The sequence below is a fragment of the Pristiophorus japonicus genome, chromosome 7 (genome assembly GCF_044704955.1).
Source record: "Pristiophorus japonicus isolate sPriJap1 chromosome 7, sPriJap1.hap1, whole genome shotgun sequence".
In the NCBI taxonomy this organism is placed as follows: domain Eukaryota; kingdom Metazoa; phylum Chordata; class Chondrichthyes; family Pristiophoridae; genus Pristiophorus; species Pristiophorus japonicus.
In genome coordinates this window covers 63927291-63952860 of record NC_091983.1, presented here as the reverse complement: position 1 = coordinate 63952860, position 25570 = coordinate 63927291, and the positions used below count along the sequence as shown (strand labels likewise).

At 44.8% G+C, this 25570-nt stretch overlaps 1 long non-coding RNA gene across 1 annotated transcript; it reads left to right on the top strand.

Annotated features, from left to right (window-relative positions):
• The first annotated feature begins 385 nt into the window (after positions 1-385).
• Positions 386-17801, top strand: LOC139266781 (uncharacterized). The gene is made up of 3 exons (XR_011593766.1): positions 386-497; positions 14300-14449; positions 16914-17801. It is a non-coding gene; the product is annotated as an uncharacterized lncRNA (long non-coding RNA).
• Positions 17802-25570: the final 7769 nt, after the last annotated feature.

The window sequence follows — 25570 nt, the reverse complement described above, 5'->3', positions numbered from 1 at the left end:
CAAGTTGTGCGTCACTTCTGGCGATCATATTAGGCTGATCGTTCCTTCACTTGGTTAAGTAGGTGATATCCCTCCGCATCGTGTGTGCGGCTCTAATCTCCCCATGCATAAGGGATGTTTGCACGCATTCAGTTCTCTGACTCAGAATGTGCCTTTTAGGAGCATCAGTGCAAGAAGCGCTGAGTTTCTTTGCTTTCCGTTCTTGCATTATGCGAGTAAGAAAAGAGTTATTCGCCGCACTATTTTCTTGTTACTTTGGTATTCAATGAAGTGGCAGCGGGTGCGGAGGGTTGTGCGAGGTGGTGAGTGGGCTGGCAACCTGATCCCGAGCAGCTGCGTCTCTTTATTCATAGTTATTCATAGAGGAGGTGAATGCTGAGGGAGCGTTGCGCAATCCGGGCAGGAATGTAGTCAGCAGGAAGACAGCCACAGGCAGCAGCATTCTTTCTGTTGTGTTTCTCTTTCTCCCAAAGTATTAAAGATGTAACATATTCCCGGTAGGTTTAAGAGTAACAGGTATATATATTATAAATCACTTGTCCCCACAATTTATAAAAAATGTTTGGATCATAAGTTTATTCATTATGCATGTATTCCAGCCACCAAATATGTAATAATTAAGATTGAACTTAAGATGGTTCCAGAATGAATGCAGCACCATCATTTGGCTTCCCTTGGTCACAACCATTTGGCTTCCTCTAATTGCTGTGGTAGTTGATGGCTCATCTTGACTTTTTTTCTCCATTGAATTGGGTTTTCCCACATTATGTCCTCTCTTCCACTGTCTATCTTCACATCAATGACGTTCACCACCTTATCATTCACCCTTGCCCACCCTGGCAATAGGTTCCACTCCACATTCATCAATTTCCTTCACATCGCATATTCTTGATGCTCAGAACCTCTGGTCCTCTTGCAGTGCAAGTACTAAATTACTGCATGTTGATGGCCTCCGTGTATTTTTTCAAATTCTTCCACACACACTGGCTAAATTTAAACTAGCTCGCCCGGTGGGAAAATGATGGCTGGCATTGGATCAGTCGCCTGTTTTACGCCTCGTCTGTTTTTATTTTGCAGTAAAGTCAATGGAACGTAAAATTGGGTTGGGTGGGTTAGTTTAAAATGATCCCCAATGTCTTTATGGCTCTTGTAAATTTAACATCTTGCTACAATTCTTGCTTTTGAACATTAACACCAATTCTCCATCCAACAATGCTCTTGGTTCCAGTGAGGCCAGAGCAGATTGTGAGGTGATCGCATCTTTCCCATTTCTGTAGTTCCCTGTTTTGTGCCAAACCTGCTTTTCCCTCATCAATTCTTAACTCTTTGTGTAACACCAGTCTGATAATACTCCTCTATACAAGGACCCCCCACTAAAAGCTCTCTCCTATTCTGGGACAGCATGTAAGAAAAAAAATGTCAACTGATAGTTTCATGTATGTAACCTTCATGTAACAACACTGCATACTGTATACACCTAAGAAATGCACACCTTGACCACAGTGGGTGAACTTGTGGGAGACACTCCTCACCTGGTCATCCAGGTATATAAAGGGAGGTCCCACGCAGGGTCATCACTTCTTGGTCCTGTGAATAAAGGTTCGGGTCACAGAGTGACCATGTCTGCAGAATGTGCCGTGTGAATTTATAGTAGTGTGTAAGGACATTACAGATAGGTACTCCCTCTCTCACCTGCAGCTTTCAGCCTAGCTTTCACAACCTTTGCCTTTATTATTGATATTGCTATGGTCAGTGCTCCTCTAAATGTTCTTTTAAGTTGTAAATATGCTATCCGACATGTTCTTCCTACATCCTCACAATGTTGAAACCAAGAGTCATTGCAGTCTCCTACTCTAACTCAAATTTTCTGAGACCTCAAGGTAAATGGAACTCCTCCCTCAGTACAACCATTCTCTTACAATCTCCAGGCCATTTAGTGTCACACATAACTACTTGCTGATTTACCTTCTCTTCTTAATTACTATTTTTGACCCTGATGGTTTTCAATCCGGCACTACTCAGCCTTGGTTTATTGAAAAAAAACTGTTATTTTGTATTTTCTTTAAATGTTATAGAAATATAGAAAATAGGTGCAGGAGTAGGCCCTTCGAGCCTGCACCACCATTCAATATCATCATGGCTGATCATTCACCTCAGTACCCCTTTCCCGCTTTCTCTCCATACCCCTTGATCCCTTTATCCGTAAGGGCCATATCTAACTCCTTCTTGAATATATCCATTGAACTGGCATCAACGACTCTCTGCGGCAGGGAATTCCACAGGTTAACAACCCTCTGAGTGAAGAAGTTCCCCCTCTGAGTGAAGAAGTTCCTCCTCAGCTCAGTCCTAAATCACCTACCCCATATTCTAAGACTGTGTCCCCGGTTCTGGACCTCCCCAACATCGGGAACATTCTTCCCACATCTAACCGTCAGAATCTTATATGTTTCTATGAGATCCCCGCTCATCCTTCTAAACTCCAGTGTATAAAGGCCCAGTTGATCCAGTCTCTCTTCATATGTCAGTCCAGCCATCCCTGGAATCAGTCTGATGAACCTTCGCTGTATTTCCTCAATAGCAAGAACATCCTTCCTCAGATTAGGAGACCAAACTGAACACAATATTCCAGGTGAGGCCTCACCAAGGCCCTGTACAATTGCAGTAAGACCTCCCTGCTCCTATATTCAAATCCCCTAGCTATGAAGGCCAACATGCCATTTGCCTTCTTCACCGCCTGCTGCACCTGCATGCCAACTTTCAATGACTGATGAACCATGACACCCAGGTCTCGTTGCACCTCCCCTTTTCCTAATCTGCCACCATTCAGATAATACTCTGCCCTCGTGTTTCTGCCACCAAAGTGGATAACCTCACATTTATCCACATTATACTGCATCTGCCATGCATTTGCCCACTCACCTAACCTGTCCAAGTCACCCTGCAGCCTCTTAGCATCCTCCTCACAGCTCACACCACCACCCAGTTTAGTGTCATCTGCTTGGAGATATAACACTCAATTCCTTCATCAAAATCATTAATGTATAATGTAAAGAGCTGGGGTCCCAGCACTGAGCCCTGTGGCACTCCAAAAAGGACCCGTTTATCCCGACTCTCTGCTTCCTGTCTGCCAACCAATTCTCTATCCACGCCAGTACATTACCCCCAATACCATGTGCCTTGATTTTGCACACCAATCTCTTATGTGGGACCTTGTCAAATGCCTTTTGAAAGTCCAAATATACCACATCCACTGGTTCCCCCTTGACCACTCTACTAGTTACATCCTCAAAAAATTCCAGAAGATTTGTCAAGCATGATTTCCCTTTCATAAATCCATGCTGACTGGGACCGATCCTGTCACTGCTCTCCAAATGCGCTGCTATTTCATCCTTAATAATTGATTCCAACATTTTCCCCATTATATCTGTAATGGGCAGATTATTTATATTTCTGTAAATGTTTTGCCTCTAATAGGTACCTGTTACAGCACCTGTGATAGTGTCTGTACATAGTTTTTTCTCATTAAGGTAACCTTCAGTATAGTGAACAGTGAGGAGGATAGTGATAGATTAAAGAAGGCATAGGCAGGCTGGTGGAATGGGTGGACACGTGGTAGATGAAATTTAACACAGAGAAATGAAAGTGATACTATTTGGTAGGTAGAACGAGGAGAGGCAATATAAACTAAAGGATACATTTTGAAAGGGGGTGCAGGAACAGAGAGACTTGGGGGTATATGTACACAATATGTGGTAGGGCAGGTTGAGAAAGTGGTTCAAAAAGCATACAGGATCCTGGGCTTAAGAAAAAAGAGTACAAAAGCAAGGAAGTTCTGATGAACCTTTATAAAACACTGGTTCAGCCTCAACTGGAGTATTGTATCCAATTCTGGGCACCACACTTTAGGAAGGATGTGAAGGCCTTAGAGAGGGTGCAGAAAAGATTTACAAGAATGGTTCCAGGGATGAGGGATTTCAGTTATGTGGATAGACTGGAGAAACTGGGGTTGTTCTGCTTAGAGCAGAGAAGGTTGAGAGAAAATTTGATAGAGGTGTTCAAAATCACGAGGGGTCTAGTCAGAGTAGATAGAGAGAAACTGTTCCCATTGGCGGAAGGGTCAAGAACCAGAAGACTCAAATTTAAGGGGATTGGCAGAAGAACCAAAGACGACATGAGGAAAAAGATTTTTACGCAATGAGTGGTTAAGATCTGGAATGCACTACCTGAAAGGGTGGTGGAGGCAGTTTCAATTGTGGCTTTCAAAAGGGAATTGGATAAGTACCTGAAGGAAATAAATTTGCAGGGCTATGGTGAAAGAGCAGGGGATTGGGACTAGCTGAAGTGCTATTGCAGAGAACCAGCACAGGAACAATGGGCCAATGGCCTCCTCCTGTGCTGTAACAGTTCTATGATTCAATGATTCTAACCTCTTTCTCTGAAAAGTTCACCCATCCTGTATTCCTCATTTCCCTAGCTATTTTTCACAAATAGAACGGTGGGTGGGTTGAAGTACTGAATAACAGATGGCTAGACTTTGAGCTTATATATAAAAGAATACTTGTGTGGATAGTGGCTTTATTTGCACTGGGGGAGCACTGTGCACAATGCTCTGCTCCTGATGTTCTCCTTTCCCCCAGTTCCTACTCAACCATCTAAATCTCTGCCAGACCTCATTTTCCCAAGATCACTGCCTGTACCCACCTTACTGGCCCCAGAGTAATTTACCAGCTGATACAGTAACCAGCTGTTCTTGAAGTCAACACACTCTCTGCACCAACACTTTAAATGTGGGGACTTTTAAAACGTTAATGTTTTTAATTTGCATTTATCGTACCAGTGAGCAGAGTACATGTTGACTAAGACCAGCTGGTTATTTCCTCCAAGAGCAGCCACGTGGTTGCAGACAGGCAGAAAGCTTTGGGCCTAGAAATTAGATGATGCCAGTTTTAAAGTCCCAAATGGGCGCAGGGAACAATCTCAACTTCTATCTTGGGATCTGGGCAGGCAGGTGGGAGTTGATAAAATTTCAGGCCATGGATAGGTGGATGAGAAGTAATATAATCATGGGTGGGATGGTGGAGATTGGGGAACTACAGAGAATAAAATCCAGAATGAGGCCTTTGTGAATAGACAGACACTCAGGATGTGTGTTGCTAGTGACACCCAGACACTTGATACACAGTTTTGAAAAGGAAATGTTAATTTAGGCAGGAAAAGGTTTTCCTTTTCTGATCTTTTTCAGAATCGATCTATTTTACATGGCTGTATTCCGGCATATATAGCTCAGTTTTGGAGGCGGGAATCACTACTTCAGGCCAGGCTCCTGCAGGATCAGAGTATGGTCAACTGACTCTGTGGCAGAAAAAGGTATCCCAAATTGTTGCTGCCAAAATCCGTGGGAAAGGAGTGAATTGACTGCTGGGTGATCGATTTACTCCAGGAGAGAGGAGTTAAATTTTAAAGGACTTCCATCAGCACATAGCAACGTTGGATGCCATTTCTTGCTTCCAGTGTTGCTTTGGTGGTAATGATGGGAAATACAATGCAAGGTGTCATTTTTCTCATTACCATCTACTTTGAATATGCCTGCCGTATTTGGGAGGATGTATTCAACATCCAGCATCACATCTTGGAAAAAGTCCCAGACGTGGCAGTGGTGAACCGAGAAACAGGTTGTATTCCTGATGATAATTCAGGCCAATCAATTCAGCACACACACACATGATGTCCTCAACACTCCAGTCTCCCACTCATCTACTTTCATTCTTCTATTGTCTTCTAGTCAGCACTTATATTTTTATGCTGTAGTGCTCACTTGTTTGAATTTGGAAGAAATGATTGTTTATCTTAGCACCACTCCCGTTGGTGGCTAAGTCTTAAATCCAGCAACAGGAGCAGAGCTGAGAACAGATATTTCCAAACCTGTCAAATGCAATCAGCTGAGCCTGCAGCTTAAGTATATGCACAGAAATCAAATTAAACCCCAGCTACCATGGGGCCGGAATTCAGAATCTCGGTAAAATCCTTTACTGCCCGTTTGCGGCAGCCATGTGGCGGAATCCCATGGCCGCCGCTTTGTGGTCAACTGGCCGCCCCGACTCGGGGATTTTTTGGCCTGTCTCCACTTCTGCCCCGCTGCTGCCGACCGCCACAAGCGTGTCATAAATGTGCGCACCGCCGCTATCCCTCACCTGCAGAATACACCGACCCAAATTCACCTGAAAAAAAGAATTGGCCCGCCGTGCGGTGCCCCCAATATCTTTTTCTGTCGTTGCACCTTCTGCTGACTATATGCGGCCTGGCAGCATGGGGACCCTTCAAGGGGAGGGTTTTCTTCCGCCGCCGCCGCCATGTCTTTATTTTTGCCGGCTGACTTCCCGATTGGCCAGCAAAACAGTGCCCACGAGTTTGGCCAGGCAGCCTGGCACCCCCTCTTGGGTACCAGGCCACTGGCCCGGCCGAAATCCTCCTTGATGGTCCAGTTGCCGAAGATAAAAAATTCCGGATTCTCTCTCCTTTAACGGAGAGGAGAGAGCATGGTGATGCACACGCACTGTGATGTCACCACCGCTCCGCCACTGAGTGACAGCGGCAGGGTCCCGATCCTGCCCCAAATTCCGGCCCCTCAGCCTGCCTTACTGCCAAACTCCTGCCCCTACTATGACCGACTTCCGGTCCAACTTTAAAAAGCGTCAAAGTCCCGAAAATCAATGGAAAGGCTGCCTCAACGATCCCAGCGGAAAAAACTTCAAGAAAAAGCTAAGTCTGCCAGCTTTCTGGCGGCCCTGAATTTCGGCCCGAACTCTTGTAACAACCACCAACTTTTAACGAGGCGAAACAAAATAATTATAGAGGATTTATTGTTCCCCCATCTCAGCACCCAGGAGTGGCTTCAAACAAACTATTGACACATGCGTCCGTAATTTGCCCCTGTCCATCTATTATACTACATATAAACATGATTCAAGTTGGGCCCTAAGATTAGGTGAACCGGTTTCAATTTGATTTTGAATGGAAATTTTTAGGTTATTCACATTTAACCCCACAATTTGGCAATTTAGATAACACAACAATGAAATATGAAATACTGTAACAGATGTAACAATCACAGATTTGTGTCCTATTTTCTTTTCCCAGTGATAAATAGATTTAGGTGTCAATATTTTTACAAAATTCAAATCTGATAACCATTATTCCCCCATCAATATTTAGCAAAATACTCTTTCAAAAAAATTACAATATCGACTAATTCTTTTGATGCCATATGACATCATGAAGCACCTGAAGCAAATATTCCTCAATGCAAAAATGCCTAGGGGTGGTCTAGACGGTTTGCACATTGGCCTTTCACCTCTAGGATCTGGGTTTTAATCCAATCCTGATTTACTGTTGATTATAATGGTTGTGTATAAAATGAGTTTGAGTAAAGTCCACCAGGTTCTTTGTTGGCATGGGCACTCATCACAAAAATTGTAATTAATGTAATGCTAAATTGTCAATCTCACTCAACGTGTCAACGGTGCAACTGTGGATCGTTGATGTGGGGAATGGAAAAAGTTATATTGATACAGTGGGGCCGAAATTCAGCCTCCTGAAAATGGCTCTTACAATCGGAAAGCGGGGCCACGTGTTGGAGTCGAATGGCCGTCGATTTGGGGTCCAATGGCCGTCACTTGGGAAATTCTCTCCGGTGGTTTTTCCGGTGGTCCCCACTTCCGACCCGCTGCTGCCGACCCCTCCTAAGTGCATCATCAAAGCATGCACCGCCGATCTCCCGCACCTCTATCAAAATTCAGGGCAAAAAATCTTCGAGCCGCCGAGCGGTGCCCCCGACAGCTTTTTGTTCGAAGTGTGTGTGACATGGCTGTGCAGCAGTTATTCAAGGGGTGGGCGCACTGCCGCAGTTGCCATTTTATTTTTATTATCGGCCGACTGCCAGATCAGCCTGACAATTATGTCCCCGAGTTCGGCCGATTCACCAACAGGCAACCTGGCACCCCCTCTTGGGTGCCAGGCCACTGGCCCGGCCGAAAACCTCCCTAGTGGCCCAGTGGACCTAACTAAAATAATCGCAGCGCTCACAGCGGCTTGCCCCTTTAAGTGAAGGGGTGGGAGCGACGTGGTGACGCACACGCACACATCATGACGTCAGCCATTATGACCGACTTCTGATCCCCTCGAAAACAAATTACAAAGAGCTGAATTTTGCGCAAGAGGCCACCTCATCTACAGCGGCGTGAAAACTCATCAACAGCGATTGGTTCGATCCGTTTCGGGTGGCGCTGAATTTCTACCCCAGTATGTCTTCCAAATTTGGACCTGAAGTACATTGATGGAGCCAAGCTGGGGAGTGCTTGATGCGGTCAGTGGGTGACTAAAAAGAGAAAATGTTCAATTTCAAACTGTTAACACCCACCATCATAACTGTTCTGATGAAAGGTTATCATCCTGAAACAACAACCCAATGTTTCTCCATAACCTGCCTAACCTGCTGAGTGTTTCCAGAATTTTCTGTTACCATTTCAAATTTCCAGCATCTGTACAATTTTGCTTTTTGATAACATCCATCTCACCGAGTATAACATTTGGTGAAAAATAAGATAAAAGACTAATGTAAGTAGATTAATAAAGCATGTCAAATTATATTAATATTATTAGGAATCATGAGAGTAAAAGTGTATTTTGTTGATAATTTAACAGAAAGAAATATAGACATTTTAGCACAGGAGAATGTTATTTGGCTCCTCTTGCCTGCACTCAGTTTAAGCCTCTGAGGGAATTGTTTTTACTTATTCCCATTTTTTCGCTTATCAAACTAATTCCATTTTACTACTTTCTCCCCATTCTTTTTTATAGTCTGCTTTAAGTAATTACCCAGTACCCTTTTGAAAGCTGTAACTTACTTAGCATTGATTACCACTTGTGGCAAAGGATTCTACATTCTGATCTCTCATGTGTGAAAACGTTTCTTCTAATCTCTTTCTTTATGTATCTGGTCCTTATCTTAGATCCTGGCCTCTTGTGTTTAACGTACCTATCAATGGAAATAATCTACTTGTGTTTACCGTGTCTATTTTATCATTTTGAATACATTAAAGCCACAGAGTGGACTTTGTTGGTATATGTGGCAGGAATTGATGTGTAGAATATCCTAGTTGGTTCATTGTATGAATGCAGTGTGTGCATTATTTTTAAAGCACCACCACAATATAAATACAACTAAAGTTGTTATAAAACATTAAACAGTAGGCATCGCAGAATGCTGTGAGAAAATAAATCTAATTCTGATCTTTAAACAAACCTGCTCGGACCTGACATGCAATCCAGGAATATATGTTTTTTTTTTGTTTAATGGCGTATTACCTCGTTCAGTGCATACTGGCTCACTTTTAGAACTCAAAAGGAAAATTAAAGATTCCTATTTTAATAGGCAGTAGATGGATATGGGGTTGAAGTTGGACAGAAAGAGGAAAGCTTTATTTCATCCACCTGGGTTGAATTCAAACCCAGATCATAGAGTTGAAAAGAGTGATCTACTCTATCGAGTCTCCTTTGCTCTAAGTTCTTGTATTTGTTTAGCACTTCAGCGGCATATGAGTCAATGAGGTACTTGTGAACTCAGACTTTTTTGATAAAACCTGTTCTTTCCTTCCTCTTCCAACAAATAAAATCAGTTTAATTTCTTAAATGATGTTACTATAGCTGATTTGTTTGAAGCAATACTGAATCTGCACCAAAGCTGACATAATTTTTTTATAATTCTTAATAGAACTTAACAGAAATTAAATAACCTGAATAAGTGAGAATCAAATCCTTTGATGAAAACAAAACAAAAAGAACAAAATTAAATAAATATACAAGATATATAAAGTGAAATAAATTAGTTATCCACTGTATTTTAATTCTCCTTTAAAATCACAATTGATTGTATTCTCTACATATAGCTAATACTTTTCTGTATAACAACAGCCTTTAAGTTGTTTCAGTATGATATGATGCTACGATGTAAGTCTGATGTGAAATAAGTCTGGTAAATAGAAATTATATTAAATCATGCTGCATGAAAGATTGGTTAACCTTTCCAGATACAATGAAGAAAAATAATTTTTCATGGTCAACTAACATGACAATTTTGATCGATTTCAACTTCGATCAACATGGGAAATGAGATATGACAGCAAAGGGAATGAATGGCTTCTTAGATAATCTACTTTTATATAGTAAGATTTGTATTGATTGTGTTTTCATAGAAATTTATGACACAGACAAGATGGCAGCATGTTTATTTTGGGGAGGTACCTCTATTTCCTAGTCCCCCCCCCCCCCCCCACCAACTTCAAATCATTCAGCTACTGTGACCTTTGTTGTGGTCGAACCTGTGATACAGACCAAAGTATCGTTTGCATGTTTTGAAATCATATGCACTGAGCTGTTCATCAACAGCTAAAAATAAATTTAGATTTTAGACTGAGGATATTACAGTTTTTATGTACAGTACATAAATTTTCATTCATGTAATAGGCTCACAATAAAAAGATTGATTATATTTCACATCATGCATTTGTGTCATAAACATTTGTTTATATTATTCCAGTGGCAGAATGCCCACATCTCCACCCCGCATAGTTAGTTTAATGCAATTTTGGTTGTTTGTGGTGCATATGCTCTGTTCTTTTCCATTTTGCTGACATTTAGTTGTTCCAAAAATCACTATAGAAGATCTTTACTTATTGATTGTACTTTACATACTATCCTTTTTAAATTGAAACTTTCCACAGAGCCCTGATATAAACACTGCACACTTTACTGTGTTCTTTCTCACGACTGTTCATTATGAGGTCATGGGAATGTTGTATTATGTATGTGGTAATCTCTGAATGGTATCTGTTTGCCAAAAACAAATGTAGGGCATTTCCAACTATCACATAAAAAGTATTCTGAACATCGCCCAAGCCTCTGTACAACAATACAGGAAGTGCATAAAACAGTATTGATTAAATAATCCTAATTGTTTCAAATAAGTAAAAGGAAGATGTTCACATTGCAGTTGCAACTCTAGGTCTATATGTACCATAGTCTTTGGCAAGCCTTTGTAATTTCAAGGTCGGAAGCAATTTTCTTCCAATATATAGTTTTTAATTTTTTTCTTATCTCGATTTTAACTCCCAAGCTGGAACATGGTAAAGCAAGCAGCCAGCTCATCTGGGAGCGGTAGTAGCACAGCTCAGCTGATTTTAACAGCCAGGCTTTATTAATACGCTGTTTATCAAATAGCCAACTTCCCAACCAAAATGGCTGAGAAGTTGTCGGGAAGCAGTTGTTCAACCGTTAAAATCGGGCATCAGGAGGCCGCCACTAGGAACCAGGGGGAATGGTCGCTGGTACGTGGCAAATGCTCCAAGAGGGGAATCGTGACCACGGAACTTTGTCCCACTGCTTTGGATTCGGTGTCCTTAACACCTGTAATTTAAAATTGGAGTCGGCCAGATTGGGGCAGGGAAGTCCCTGCTCCATTTTAACTGCCCTCCTGCCGGGCCAAGGGGGGTTAAAATTGACCTTAATGTCAGTGGCAGATTCTAATTCAGTCACAGATGAATGAAAAATAATGAAGAATTGTGTCAGCATCTGAAGACGATCTATTGATAAGGTCAATTGATAATTGACTTACATATACAACAACACAGGAATGTGCAGAGCCAATATGTGTTAAGTGGCACTTAGGATGAATACAGTGTAATACTAGATAGCATTTAGTGAAATGAAAATGTAATTGTGGCTGCTCATCGTTAGTACCACTGGCCAGCAAGGAGTACGGTCGGAAGAGGCGCAAAAGCAGGAGTAGGATGATGAGGTGGAGGTGCAACATGAAGAGGCAGAAGAGCAGGAGCAGCAGCAGCAGCAATCACCATTGCCCCTCGCTGCCAGAGCTCTCACAGATCAGCTCACCCAAGAGCACTTCACTTGAACCATCTCTAATACACCAACAATCCTTATCACCACTGTCCTCACTACCACCATTCAATTGCCTTCCTTCAGTCCAGCCTTACGGGTGTTGTACTCCTTTCACTACAAATATAAACACCAACATCAAATTCAGAACAAAAACAAATATATCCAACAACTCAATTCCATCTTTGCCTAATAGTTAAAAGAAATAATGAAGAATCCCTTAGTGTCTGGTTTGTGTGCTTGTTTAGTTACCCTAGTGCTCCTCTGAAGTGTTTCCCCAGTGGCTATAGCTTGGGACGTGGAAGGCTCTGAGCTTCTATTGAGGACACGTCAGATGACCGTGGTACACAACGTCAAACAGCTGAGGCTAGAGGCCCTGGCTGCAGATGGCAGCTTCTCAGCGTATGCCAGAGCAATCTGGCCCAGCTTGCAGTGTGGCACTAACAAGGACATTGGCGGAGTGGCTGGTGGGAAAGCAGGCATGTTGTCATCCTGAGAGAGGAAATCAGGTGCTTCTCCCATGTGGCCAAGGCTACTCTCCTTGGATTGCGATGGCTGATCGTCTGAATCATAGAATGAGCTGCAAACACCAATTTAATGTAGTCCCTGCCCTGCCCCCTGCACACCTGCTCTTCGGCATGATCGAATTTCTAGTCCACCACTTCTAAGTGGGGTAACAATAAAGAAAACTAGAAATTAGTGCTGCCTCACCCAGAAGTGCTGATTCCAATAATCAAATTGAAAAGACCATCAAGCAGAAGAGGCAGCCAGTGAATTGGATACAGACAAGATCCTCTCATCTACATGACTAGCAGAGGTAATTCAGACCGAGTATTACCTTAGTAAGCTGCATTATGACCTTGTTAGCTTTTAAGCTGTGCATTCTTCACTGGTCAGTACATTACAGTTAGCCTGTTTACTGTATCAGTGTATCTAGTTCACTGCTGGTGCCTATTGAATTGTATCCAAACAATAGTCATTAATTGCAGAAGAGGAGGGGAGAAAAATGCACAAATAAATCACCAGTAACATTAACATTTTGAACCATCTTACAGAAAAGAAAATTGCATAGGCAGTGAAAATATAGTTGATTCAAAATAATGCTATAATTCTAATGGATTCTGAGATCTCTGATAATTATAGAGCTCGGCATTAAGCACAAATCTACATTGAAACACAGTTCAGGTATTTAGAAAACACATAGGCTGGAATTTTGTGGACCTGGTCCGGTGCAGGCGTGGTCCGTGGCAGGTCGTCGCGACCCCACTGCAGGCTCCATCCCGCTGTTGAAAATTAACTTACCTTAATGGAGCCTATTAAGCCCACCCAGCCCATTACCCGGCCAAATGAGATGGAGCGGGTCTGGTTACATCATTAATGACACGTTTTCCGTTAAAGGAACCATGACCACATTACATTTGGGGCTGGATGTTCGGGTTTTAGCGATTTCGCCGTTTTCAGGCAATAATCGCGGGGATAAAAATTATTTACCGCTGGGTTATCGTTACTGCCAGAGCTCGCAACTTTTGGCAAATGGTGAAGATCGTTAGCGATAGCGTTAGCTCTGGTGTTGCACAACAGAATTTGTGCGTTGGAGCCGAAAGTTGCAACCCAAAAAAAATCGGACCTTCTGCGCATGCGCAAATTTTTTGGGGGGAATTATTTTTATCTTCTTCCCGCGCTTCTGGTCAGCTGTCGATCACAAATGCTAATGCAGGCAGGGAGCACAGTACACCCAGGGCTGAATCAGCCATTTTACAATTTGATTCATGATGGAAGGAGATGATAGTAGACAGAGAGCCAGTAGGTTCAGCCCAGACACAAACAAGGCCCTTGTCAGTTGTGTAGAAAGAAGAAGGGCTGAATTGAACAGGAGGGGTGCAAGTAGACCCCTCCCAGCAGTTTTTAGAAAAATTTGGAGAAGCATTGCTGAGGAAGTTTCCTCTGTCGACACTATCCAATGGACCCACATGCAGTGCTGCAAGAGGTTTAATGATCATTGCAGGATAGTTAGAGTAAGTAATATTTTTATTGATGCACTCCTTCATTACATAAATTATAAATCTGACACACTATTTGTTCTCATGCCATTGGTATAGGTAGGCTTAGTGTTGCACCCTATTTGCCATGAATGATCTTTACACATTATTAAGATTGCTGCTTTCTGAGATCTTAAAAGATGTTTCTGCACTTCGATGTCTTCCTCATGACCCACGTGCAACTTCCAGGGCCATTAAACAGAGAACTGTATTAAATGCACACAGCATGGTACACGTGCTTTGGTGGCTATCTGTATGTGCCACAAGAGCAGATGGGCCCTCTGGTAACCATTCCCATTGTCACTTTGCAGGCAAAGAACCACCAGGAGAGTGGCAGACAGGCGGTGGTCCGCACCGACCCATGCCTTTGACAGACATCGAGTAGCGAGCGGCCGGTCTGATCGGTGCCTCAGGGAGGACAACTGCCTGTGGGGGTGCTGAGCCTCCATTGGATAGTGAGAGTAAGTCTTGCACACTCCCTGGGCTGAGTTGGGGCAATGTAATGTAGTGTCTGTGGACTAGGGTTGGGGCAATGCGATGTAGTGTCTGTGGACTGTAAGGGGTTTTCTCAGTGAGTGTTGTTGTGCCTTGGGTGTCTCTCTCTGGGCTTCTGCCCTCACAGCTTATGCCTGGCTGTGAGGTACCCTGAGTGCTGCAAGAGCACCCCTGGAGAGACTGTGTCCACAGCTTATGAAGGGGGTTTTGAGACTTGTGCATCCCCACAGCTTATGCCTAGCCTGTGAGGCACCTGTGAGTGTCAAACACTCCTAACCCCTTCTTCCCTAGCCTGTGACACACAGTTGAGCGTTTTCGAGGCACTCCTAGCTTCCCTTACACTGTTCTGACATAAGACTCACGATCAGGAGATGTAACACAATAGAACTGAGACAAGGTGATTCCAAGAGGAACTTTAGGCTTCCAATTTATTTGACAAGCTGTATCTCAACAAACAGCAATACACCAACAAAACAATCCCCCTAAATCCCACTAAACGGACACAATGAAGATCTTTACACAAGTTTAGCAGTACAATGCCCAACCTCCCACCTTTCCTGGCCTAACTGAGTTGGGAGTTCCGGGGACCAGAGGTTATACTCACTACTGTGCCTTCTGCAGTCTGGTGGTTTGTTTCTTCTATCTTCGGTGTCTTCGGACACTGGTTTACCTTCAGTGTCGAGAATCTTGCTGGTTGTGGTTGTTGGATGACGAGGGCAGGGAAAATCAACCCCCCCACGTCAGAAACCCTTTTTTTATAGCCAGATCCAGTCCGCCTCTCCTGCTGAAATCGATTCTTCTCATTGGTGGACTTTGTGATTTTGAAAAATTCAGCAGTTTTAGATTATTGCGGGTTTTTTCCACTGATGTTAACCTACTCAAGGTTTGAGTGGGTGTTGATTGCATTGACTTCCTGTAGCCATTGTATAGGCCCTTGGGTTGTTTTGGGTTCCCTGGTTTCGAAATGTCTGCATAATTATCCTTCAATTCAGTTTTCCTAACCTACTCAATGTTTGAGTGGGTGTTAATTGGGTTGGCCCCCTGTAGCCATTTCCTTCCATAGTGTAAACATGGGGAAGACAATAGTCCGATAATGGCTGTGAGTCAGTCCCAGTTTTCGAGCAAGTGCTCTCCCATTGGCTTGAAAGCCCCATGCTTCGGGCTGACTCTGTCTCACCATTGGTCCCCCCCCCCCCCCCCCGGTGTCCTCCCCCGTCCAATCACTGCTCTGCCAAGGTCAAACTGTTATCGGTTTCAATTCACAGCACAGACTGATCCCACAGCCCTTTTCCTTCTGGGTAAAATGAGGGAGTTTTCGTCCTCCCCTACAGGACTAGGGTTGGGACAATGTGATGTAGTGTCTGTGGACTAGGGTTGGGGCAATGTGATGTAGTGTCTGTGGACTAGGGCTGGGGCAATGTGATGTAGTGTCTGTGGACTAGGGTTGGGGCAATGTGATGTAGTGTCTGTGGGTTAGGGTTGGGGCAATATGATGCAGTGTCTGTGGACTAGCGTTGGGGCAATGTGATGTAGTGTCTGTGGGCTAGGGTTGGGGCAATGAGATGTAGTGTCTGTGGGTTAGGGTTGGGACAATGTGATGTAGTGTCTGTGGACTAGGGTTGGGGCAATGTGATGTAGTGTCTGTGGGTTAGGGTTGGGACAATGTGATGTAGTGTCTGTGGACTAGGGTTGGGACAATGTGATGTAGTGTCTGTGGGTTAGGGTTGGGACAATGTGATGTAGTGTCTGTGGACTAGGGTTGGGACAATGTGATGTAGTGTCTGTGGACTAGGGTTGGGACAATGTGATGTAGTGTCTGTGGACTAGGGCTGGGGCAATGTGATGTAGTGTCTGTGGACTAGGGTTGGGGCAATGTGATGTAGTGTCTGTGGACTAGGGTTGGGACAATGTGATGTAGTGTCTGTGGACTAGGGCTGGGGCAATGTGATGTAGTGTCTGTGGACTAGGGTTGGGGCAATGTGATGTAGTGTCTGTGGGTTAGGGTTGGGGCAATATGATGCAGTGTCTGTGGACTAGGGTTGGGGCAATGTGATGTAGTGTCTGTGGACTAGGGTTGGGACAATGTGATGTAGTGTCTGTGGACTAGGGTTGGGACAATGTGATGTAGTGTCTGTGGACTAGGGCTGGGGCAATGTGATGTAGTGTCTGTGGACTAGGGTTGGGGCAATGTGATGTAGTGTCTGTGGGTTAGGGTTGGGGCAATATGATGCAGTGTCTGTGGACTAGGGTTGGGGCAATGTGATGTAGTGTCTGTGGACTAGGGTTGGGGCAATGTGATGTAGTGTCTGTGGGCTACATATAATGGCGTAGTGGCGGTCCTTCAAATGAGCCTGTGCTATGTAACCTTCCTCATGTCTCCCTGCCCCCTCCCCTACTGCTAACCACTCGTCTGTTGTTTTCTACTTCCAGATGTGGAGTCGCAGGTGCAAAATTCTCTGCAAACCTTCGCCTCAGGCTGTCAAGTGGGGGAGGAGGAGGATCAGGATCTTGAAGGAAAGCAACGGATGAAGCAGCCTACTCTGGGGTTAGGGGGCTGGGATAGGGCTGATGCACTCGACACCTCTTTTTCCATTAATCAACACCTCGTCCGAAGTTTAAACATTCCCGGGCTTTGAGTCATCCGAGGCACCGAGTACTAGTAGCGTGCAGCAATGCACTTCTGGGGTTGAATCCCGTATGCCGTCTCTCCGGAGGGTGGATCGGCAAAGCCGGTCTGCTGACAGACAGGCGGATGCACACCTGGACATGGTGACACTGTCCAGGGAGAGCGTCCAGCTCACCCAACAGCTCCTCGAGGGATTGGGTAGGATTCCCGCAAGAATCGTGACACTATCTGCGAACATGATAGAGGTCAGGTCGCAATTTGTCCGTGTGAGCTGCGAAATCTGCGAGGCCGTCAGTGCCCACACGCAATTAATGGCCTCCATCTGTGACACTGCAATCCCAAGTGTCACACCCAGAACCACATCACCTGTGAGTGGCGACGCCGAGCAAGAGGCTCGCCATTCTGAAGCCGGCCCTTCCATACCCCGAGCTTCTCCAGTGGATCCACACATGGCGTCTCCATTGTCTTTCCCCCCAATACAGCAGGACTCTGGTCGCCTTGCTGCATGAACTCTTGGTGCCAACTTGGGTAGGGTCATGAAGTGAGGGAGGAGGGTTAGTGTGAGGGGGGAAGAGCCGGAGGTAAAAGACATACAATGCAGGGATTGTTGTTTTGTTACTATTTTATTAAAGTTTTAAAACTTTAGAAATTCTGTTCAAGTTCAAATTTTATTTAAGTTTCAAAATCATATTTACAAGTTTACAATGTTTATTAAATTATTTTCTTCACCTTAACCATTCCTGCGCAGAGTCTCATTTACAGAATAAAAGTGGGAATAGTCAACATAGTGGGATAGAGTGGGTAGGCAACGGTCAAAAGTGCCGTTCACTCTTCAAGCAAAGCATTGAATTATGAGCTGCTGACGTAAGGCTTTTTGCAGTGGCAAAAGCTGCACGAGGCCTCCCCTGTGGTGGTGAGGGTGGTAGTGGCATGGGTTTCTCACCAGGCTCATCTTCCTCCTCCTCATCCTCCTCCTCCTCATCCTCCTCATCCTCTCCTCTTTCTCCTGAGTTGGTCCTGCAGTCCCCAGTGGCAAATCCTGTCATCTCATGAGGCTAAGTTGTGTAGCATGCAGCACACCACAATGAGCTCAGAGACCTGCTGAAGGTGGTATTGCAGGCAGCCTCCAGAGTGGCCCAGGCATCGGAAGCACTGCTTGAGCACTCCAATTGTCTGTTAGACAATGTTGCATGTGGCTGCATGGCTCTCATTATAGTGATGCTCGGCTTCTGTCTGAGGTTTCTAGAGGGGGTCATGAGCCAGGTGGTGAGGCCGTAACCTTTGTCCCCCAGCACCCAGTTCTGGCCTTGTGGTTGACGCTCGAACAGGCATGAGACAGTGCTCTCACGCAAGATGAAAGCATCATGGATGCTCCTTGGATATTGGGCATTGATGCGCTGAGTATGGTCACAGACGATCTGTACGTTCATGGAGTGGAATCCCTTTCGGTTTCCGTAAACCTCTGGATTGAGCACAGATGCTCGCAGGGCGATGTGCATACAGTCAATGGCATCCTGAACCTTGGGGAAGCCAACAATTCATCCAAAATCTACAGCCTGCTCATTCTGGGCCTCCTTGGTCATTGGGAAGTTTATGAAGTCCATCCTGCTTGCGTACAGTGCAATAGTCACTTGGCGAATGCTGCAAAATGGAGCATATGTCCCCTGCTGAAAGGAGCTGGAGGCATAGAAGGCAAGTGCAGCAGTCGCCTTCACCTCGACGGGTAGTGCAGTCCTGGTGCCGCTGGGAGGCTGTAGGTCTGCCTTTATGAACTGGCATATCTCTGTGACCACCTCTTTTCAGAAGCGCCGCCTTCTAATGCTCTATGCCTCAGACAGCTGCAGGTATGAGCGATGTTCCCTGTAAACTCGTGGGGGGTAAGGCCTCTTCCCCATACATCTGCAACCTCTTCAATAATGCTCATCAATAAGCCTTCTTGCAGCTCGACGCTGTATAGGAAAAGCAGCCAGGAATAATAGCCCCCATTTAAAAAAATGTCCTTAAATATCCTTTAAAACGAACTATAAACTCACATAAAACTTCTTCTCCCAATCCTTTTATGCACTGAACTTCTGCTCTGTTTTTAAAATGGCGCCGGGTGCGCCCTGGGTCCGACTGATTTTTGTTGGCGGGTTCCCGGGCAGACGGTAAATCGGGTGACATCGCCGAAAGTTCCGCCCAGTGTGCTAGCGCAGCATTACATGCTGATTGACGTCATCCAAATGGTGAAAACATCGGACGGGCGCTTCGTTTTAGCGCCGCTGCAAAACCACTGCCGAAAGTTCCGCCCCGGCGCAAAGTTTTGCTCAACTCGTTTAGCACCAAAAAATGTCGTTTTTGCAATTCGCTCAGGCAAAAACCCAGTCACAAACCTGGTGAAAATTGAGCCCCAGAAGTTTAATCTAACATAGTGCTGTCAGTGCACTACAGCATCGGAGTTCTGCAAATACTTTGACAATGACTGCACAGAGGCAGAGGGCTGCATCCAGGTTCTCCCAGAACACACAGAGACCTTTTGAACAGAAGAGACCTCCACAGAAAACCAAGACAGCCTGGTTGCACATTGCACAGGAGGTCACGAGCAGGGATGTGGCCAGGAGGACCTGGGAGCAGTGGCACAAACCTTTCAATGATCCCATTAGATCAGGAAATGTTAGTACAAAGCCATACTCACCTTCATCCTGCGGTGCCTCTCATCACATCCCCATCACTCTGCCTTCCTTACCCATACCAACATACCTTGCACCTCCACCCATCCCTCTCTATCTACATTATCACATCCCCATCTCAACAGCCACCCCTCACACTCACCTTTATCCTAGGGCAAGCATACCAACAACACACAAGGATAGCCACTTGAGTGTTTTACCAAATGTTTTTATAAAGTTTCTGTTAATGTGGTGTCAAACATGAAAATCTTCATTTTCAGCACTTTCTGGTCTTAGACAGATTTGTGTGCACCTTTGGAAGTGGCTTAGTGAGTTGCAGTGAATAATGAGACAGAACGGTACCTCCAGCAATGGTGGTGAGTGTGAAAGGAATGGTTTGGTCATTGTAGGGATGCTTTATGGTGTTGGTGTGGGGTGGTGCCAAACTGGTGCATCATGTGGCAGCCATATGGGAGTACAGTATCAAGTGAAGTAAATCTGGTCAAAATTAGGTCTCCTGGCCTCCCGGGCAGCAATGTGCTCAGATGCTGATGCCCTATGTCCTGTGCAGCATCTGGTGGTTGCGGAGAAGGTTAGTGCTACTGGTGTGCGTGATGCTGCTGGTGTTGGGGCTGATCGTGGTCAAATCCTGAGGACCAAGGTGAGACAATATAAACGGCACCCGTGTTGATGGAATAGATGACAGGTGAAGTAGAGATGACAGAAGCAATCTGTCAATGCTGAGAGAGTTCTTCCAATGAGGTGATACTGGATGGAGACTTTGCTGGAAACACTTCCAGCCTGCAGAATCTGTGCTGGAAATGGACTGAGCAACAGCTTCTGTCTGAGGAAAGTGATCATCTGTCAGGTGGAGCTTTTACTGTACATTTGATGTTGTCAACTAATCACCTGGAGCAATGGCCACAGAACTCCCACCTCAGGTTGACAGACGTGGTTCGCGAGGTGCATGAATCCCATGGCCAAGTAAGGAAATTTAAAAGGTAAGTGAATAAAGGCTCTTAAATGCCTGTACACTACCTCATAATCATTTCAATTGGGTAGCCTGCCACTGTCAGTTGGGTCGGCTCCGTGATGACACGCACCTGGGGGAAAGGTGCGTGGGAGCAAGATGACAGCGAGTTCCCGGCCCGTTGTCAAAAATAACAACTTTCCCACCTGACCCGCCACCGATCACGTCTGCTACCATCCTGAAAAATTCTGGCACATTTTATACAGTTTTGGTCATTCTGAAAATCTGTCTTATTTTTATTTATATTATATTATTTAAATTTAAATGCAAGAGGCATGTAAAGGGAAAAAATGCCCCTTGGTGCTTGCATGGTATAATTTTCTACATCTCATTATAAGTTTCTATCCAGTATAGGTAGTTTTGGGGCCTGGGAAACTCTTGACTAAAGTTAGGTCGATTTTGAAGAAAGCAATGTATTTGTAATTTTTCTTTGTTAAGAAAATTTTCCTTTATCTGTGCAACTGGGAAATTGCAGTGATTATTTAATGCATCATTGCCCATGTTCCCCATTTGGTTGAGAGAAAGAAATAGCTGAATTTTAGAATTTACTGATAAAAATAGTATTTTTTTTCCATTAAGGAAATCAGATTGGACAGATTTTCCTGTAAACTTATGCAACTTCTTTTAAAATAAAATATACATCCTGTATACATTTTTTCTCAGAGTACAATGGTGATGGCTGTCATTTTTTTCATTATAATTATTTTATGTCATTACTGTGATTGTCAGACTGCTTACTTGCCATTGACCTGAAATTAAAGAGGTTTATTTTTACCAATGTGTAATACTTTGGAGAGATAACTTCTTGGAAAGCTGGAGCTGAAATAAGTGTAGTCGCATCAGATATTGAATACTTTTGGGAAAAATACTGATGTAATTATTGATGTAAATGTATCAAATCATCAAACATCTGAGCACACTGAATGTTGACTATTTTAGTTGCAATGTTGGGTACTGGCAATGTGCATGAATGTCAAATTGATGGTGATAGCATCTTTAGCCTGGACAACTTTTTGTAAGTGTGTAATTCAATTGATGACAGTGGCAAAATGCAGATTACTGCTTCTAGTGACACTTCTATGGAATTTACCCTTCCTGATCCATAGAATCACCTGGGGGTAGGGGGAAGGGGCGAGGCAAAGTAAAAGAGCAATAAACCTGAGGCCAATTCAGGAAAAACTCTGGAAAATTCTTCTTCAACTCCTGAAGTAATCAAACAAACTCAAGGGGCTAAACTTTCCTTTCATTTTCAGCAGGTTCTCGGCGATTTTCTTGGCGGTACAGCTGTTTTTCTGCCCGGCGAAAGTTTCCCCTTTTGTTTGTCAATGCTATCGCCCAAATCTGAAAACGTCCACCGGGACCAAACCGCCGACGTGCACCACCGAGAAAATCGCCAGGGCGTAAGTTTTGTCTCAACGGAAGCCCGTCCAGATCGCCGAGGGAACCGCCCTGTGGGAGCTGCTTAAACAGGGTGGTAGGTGAGTACTGTGCAAAGAAAGGTGAGTTAAAGGTTCTTTATTTTTTTTTAATTTTAAAACGTCGATTAGGTGTAAAAATGTCTTGGAATTTGTTTAACTTTTTATTTTTTTGGGGGGGGGAAATTTTTTTGAAAATGTTTTCCCCCCTCCCTAGGCCCAACCACAGTCTCAGACTAAATTTTTAAAAATGCCCGTTTTACTTAGTTTCCCCTTAACCGCCGAGAATAATGGAGCAAGATTCATTTTCTCTCCGGGCGATTAATTTTAATTAGTTTAACTTAAAAGTGGAACTTTTCGTCAGCGTATCTTACCAAACATTAGCGGTTTTTCTAGGTGGGCAATCGGGCATTGAGGGGCTCTCGGGAAAGTCTAGCCCCAGGACGCCATGGTAGCCTATAATCATAACTAAGTGGCAACTTACCTTCACCTACTGTCTACAACTGGAAATGCCCTCTTCATTCAAGAACGTGCCAAATTCCCTTTTATAGGTCTGGATAATGAAAAGGAAATATTGAGCCCAAGTTTCCACATGATTTGCGTCTGATTTTCAGGAGCAACTGGTGGAGAACGGACTATCTTAGAAATCGCAATTCTCCACATTTTTTTTTCTGCAGTTCTAGTCAGGTAGAACAGTTCTACTTTGGAACAGAATTTTTTCTTCAAAAGGGGGCGTGTCCGGCCACTGACGCCTGATTTCAAAGTTTCCACAGTGAAAACGTACTCCAAACTAAGTTAGAATGGAGCAAGTGAAGATTTTTGTAGAACTGAAAAAACCTGTTCTACACATTAAAAAATCAGGCGCAGGTTACAAATTAGGCGTCCAGAACGAGGTGGAGGGGGAGAGTGGGGGGGGAAGGGAAGTCATTAAATTCTACAATAAATCCTTATTTATACTTCTACAAATATTATACAAATAAATCCAACCTGAATAAACATTGAAAAGCAAAGAAAAGATTAAATAAACCATCTTCCTACCTGTGTGAAAGTGCTTCAGGCACGGAGAATGCTGCAGTCAGCCTGAGGCGCCCGTACTTCCCGCGGCGGGGGGGGGGGGGGGGGGGGAAGAGAGAGGAGGCGCCCGTTCTTTCCCGCAGGGGGGGGGGGGAGGAGGCGCCCGTTCTTCCCGCGGGGGGGGGGGAGGCGCCCGTTCTTTCCCGCGGGGAGGGGGGGGGAGAGGAGGCGCCCGTTCTTTCCCGCGGGGGGGGGGGGGAGGGTTGGAGGCGCCAGTTCTTCCCGCGGGGGGGGGGGGGGAGGGAAGGAGACAGTGAGAAGACTGCAAGTGCTGATGGCAATGTGCTTTTATTAAAAAAATGTTCAAAAATTAAACAACTACAAAGAACTACAAAAATAGCCGAATGCCAATGTTTTTTTCACACTGAGCATGCGCGAACGCTCCAACGCGCACGCGCAGCGTTGCCGGCAGGAAAAAAACTAATTTGAATAGTACCCGCCCCCTCCCACTTACAAAATCGGCACGAGGGTAGGCTCCGCCCCCCTGGGTGCCGCGCCAGGCAGACAAGGAGCTGCAGGGCTCTCCAGAATCGCGAGGTTTTTTTTAGGCGCCGTTTTAGGCGCAAAAAACGGGCACCCAGCTCGGAGGGGCGCCCGTTTTTTATCGTGTGGAAACTTGGGCCCATTATGTTATTTGTTTGAGTTCCTTTTCGTTCTGAAGTTATGTAATTAAAACTCAGAACATTTATTTGAAAGGAACAGTTTGATTTTTATCTTCAGAGGAAAGGTATACATTGTGCTTGTGCACAGTGACTGTACTGTTAGATTGATGAAGTCGCATCAGTTCTTAGGCCTTTGACACAAGAGACACGGTGTCATATTTTCATTCGTTATGCATCCAGAGTCAGCAAGCTGACCACCTTTAAAACTTCCGATTGATGAGAAATGAGGCTTACTTCATAAATTATAAACCTTTTGCAGATACAGAGACACTTTATATGCTTTTTTTGGTTCCAACGCTACCCGCTTTTCTTCCCTCCTCCCTTGAAGATACCGACTCATGCTCGAGCAGAGTTTCATAAATGCTGAAGCGGCACAAAATCTGCCCACATGGCTATTCCTCATGTGTGCAGGTCTAGACAGTGAGGCCGGAATCTTACTAACCCCTTGAGAGTGAACTTAGAGGCGGGTCCGCTGTCAAAATGGCCGTGATGGACCGTGGGACGGAAGTCCACTCTGAACCCGCCTCCTTGTGAATTTTCAAAGTGCCGGCTCTGGCTGTGGTTTGCAGACCCGGCACTAAGCGATGTGTCAGGCAATTGTGCTCGTTAAGAAATTGCTTAAAGAAATATTTAAGCAGCATTTTACCAGGTCCAAAAGATTTTTCCAAGTTTTTTTTACAAAGTTCACATCCCTCGGGTTATCAGGTCAGGTAAGTGTGCCGGGTTCTCCACAACTCTAGATTGGTTTGACTAGCTGACAGCTGCAGAAATGGTATAAAAGCTACCATTTCACAGCTGTTCAATTTCCAATCAAAGAAGCTGGAGCTTTCAGGATTTGGAATACACTATTCAGCTTTATGGAGGTTTGAAGGGTTTGCAGTGAACTCCCTATGCAGTGACACCTCCTTGGAGCAAACTAGCTTACCATTGACAGATCGCTTCTATCATCTCTATTATGTTCCTAACACAGATGAGACTACACACAGGGAGGTTAAAGTAACAGTGACCTCAGTCTTTATTAAGACACTTCAGAGTGAGGAACAGGCCTTCGGGACCGGCTTATATACAGTGATCCCAAGGGATGCTGGGATCCCTTGGGACTTCAGGGGATGCCCTCCCTGGTGGCAGAAGATGGGAGTGCATGCTTTACAGATACACAATATCACTCTCCCCCCCCCCCGCCGCCAAAGTCAAAGTGAAAACTATTTACAAGGTGAGGCGGTCGGGAGCCTTTCTTTCCCTGGTGGACCGCCTCGGTACAAATGTCTGTTCTGGTGTGTTGGCTGTGCCCTCGCTGGGCTGGTGTGTTGTTGGCCCTGCAGGGCTGCTGGGTGGGCCTGACCTTGCTGGGCTGTTGGGTTCGATTTCCTGGTCCAGGGTGGTGTCATTAATCCATTGGGTATGTGTTGTGGGTTCGAAAAAGGTGATGTCTGTTGTGGGTAGTTCAGGCCAGTATGTGAACCGCAGCCTCTTTTGGTCCAGGTGATTTCTGCAAATTTGTCAATTGTCTAGTTTGACTACAAACACCCTACTCCCTTCTTTAGCTATCACAGTGCCTGCGATCCACTTGGGACCATGTCCATAGTTTAACACATACGCAGGGTCATTCAGATCAATTTCCCGTGACACAGT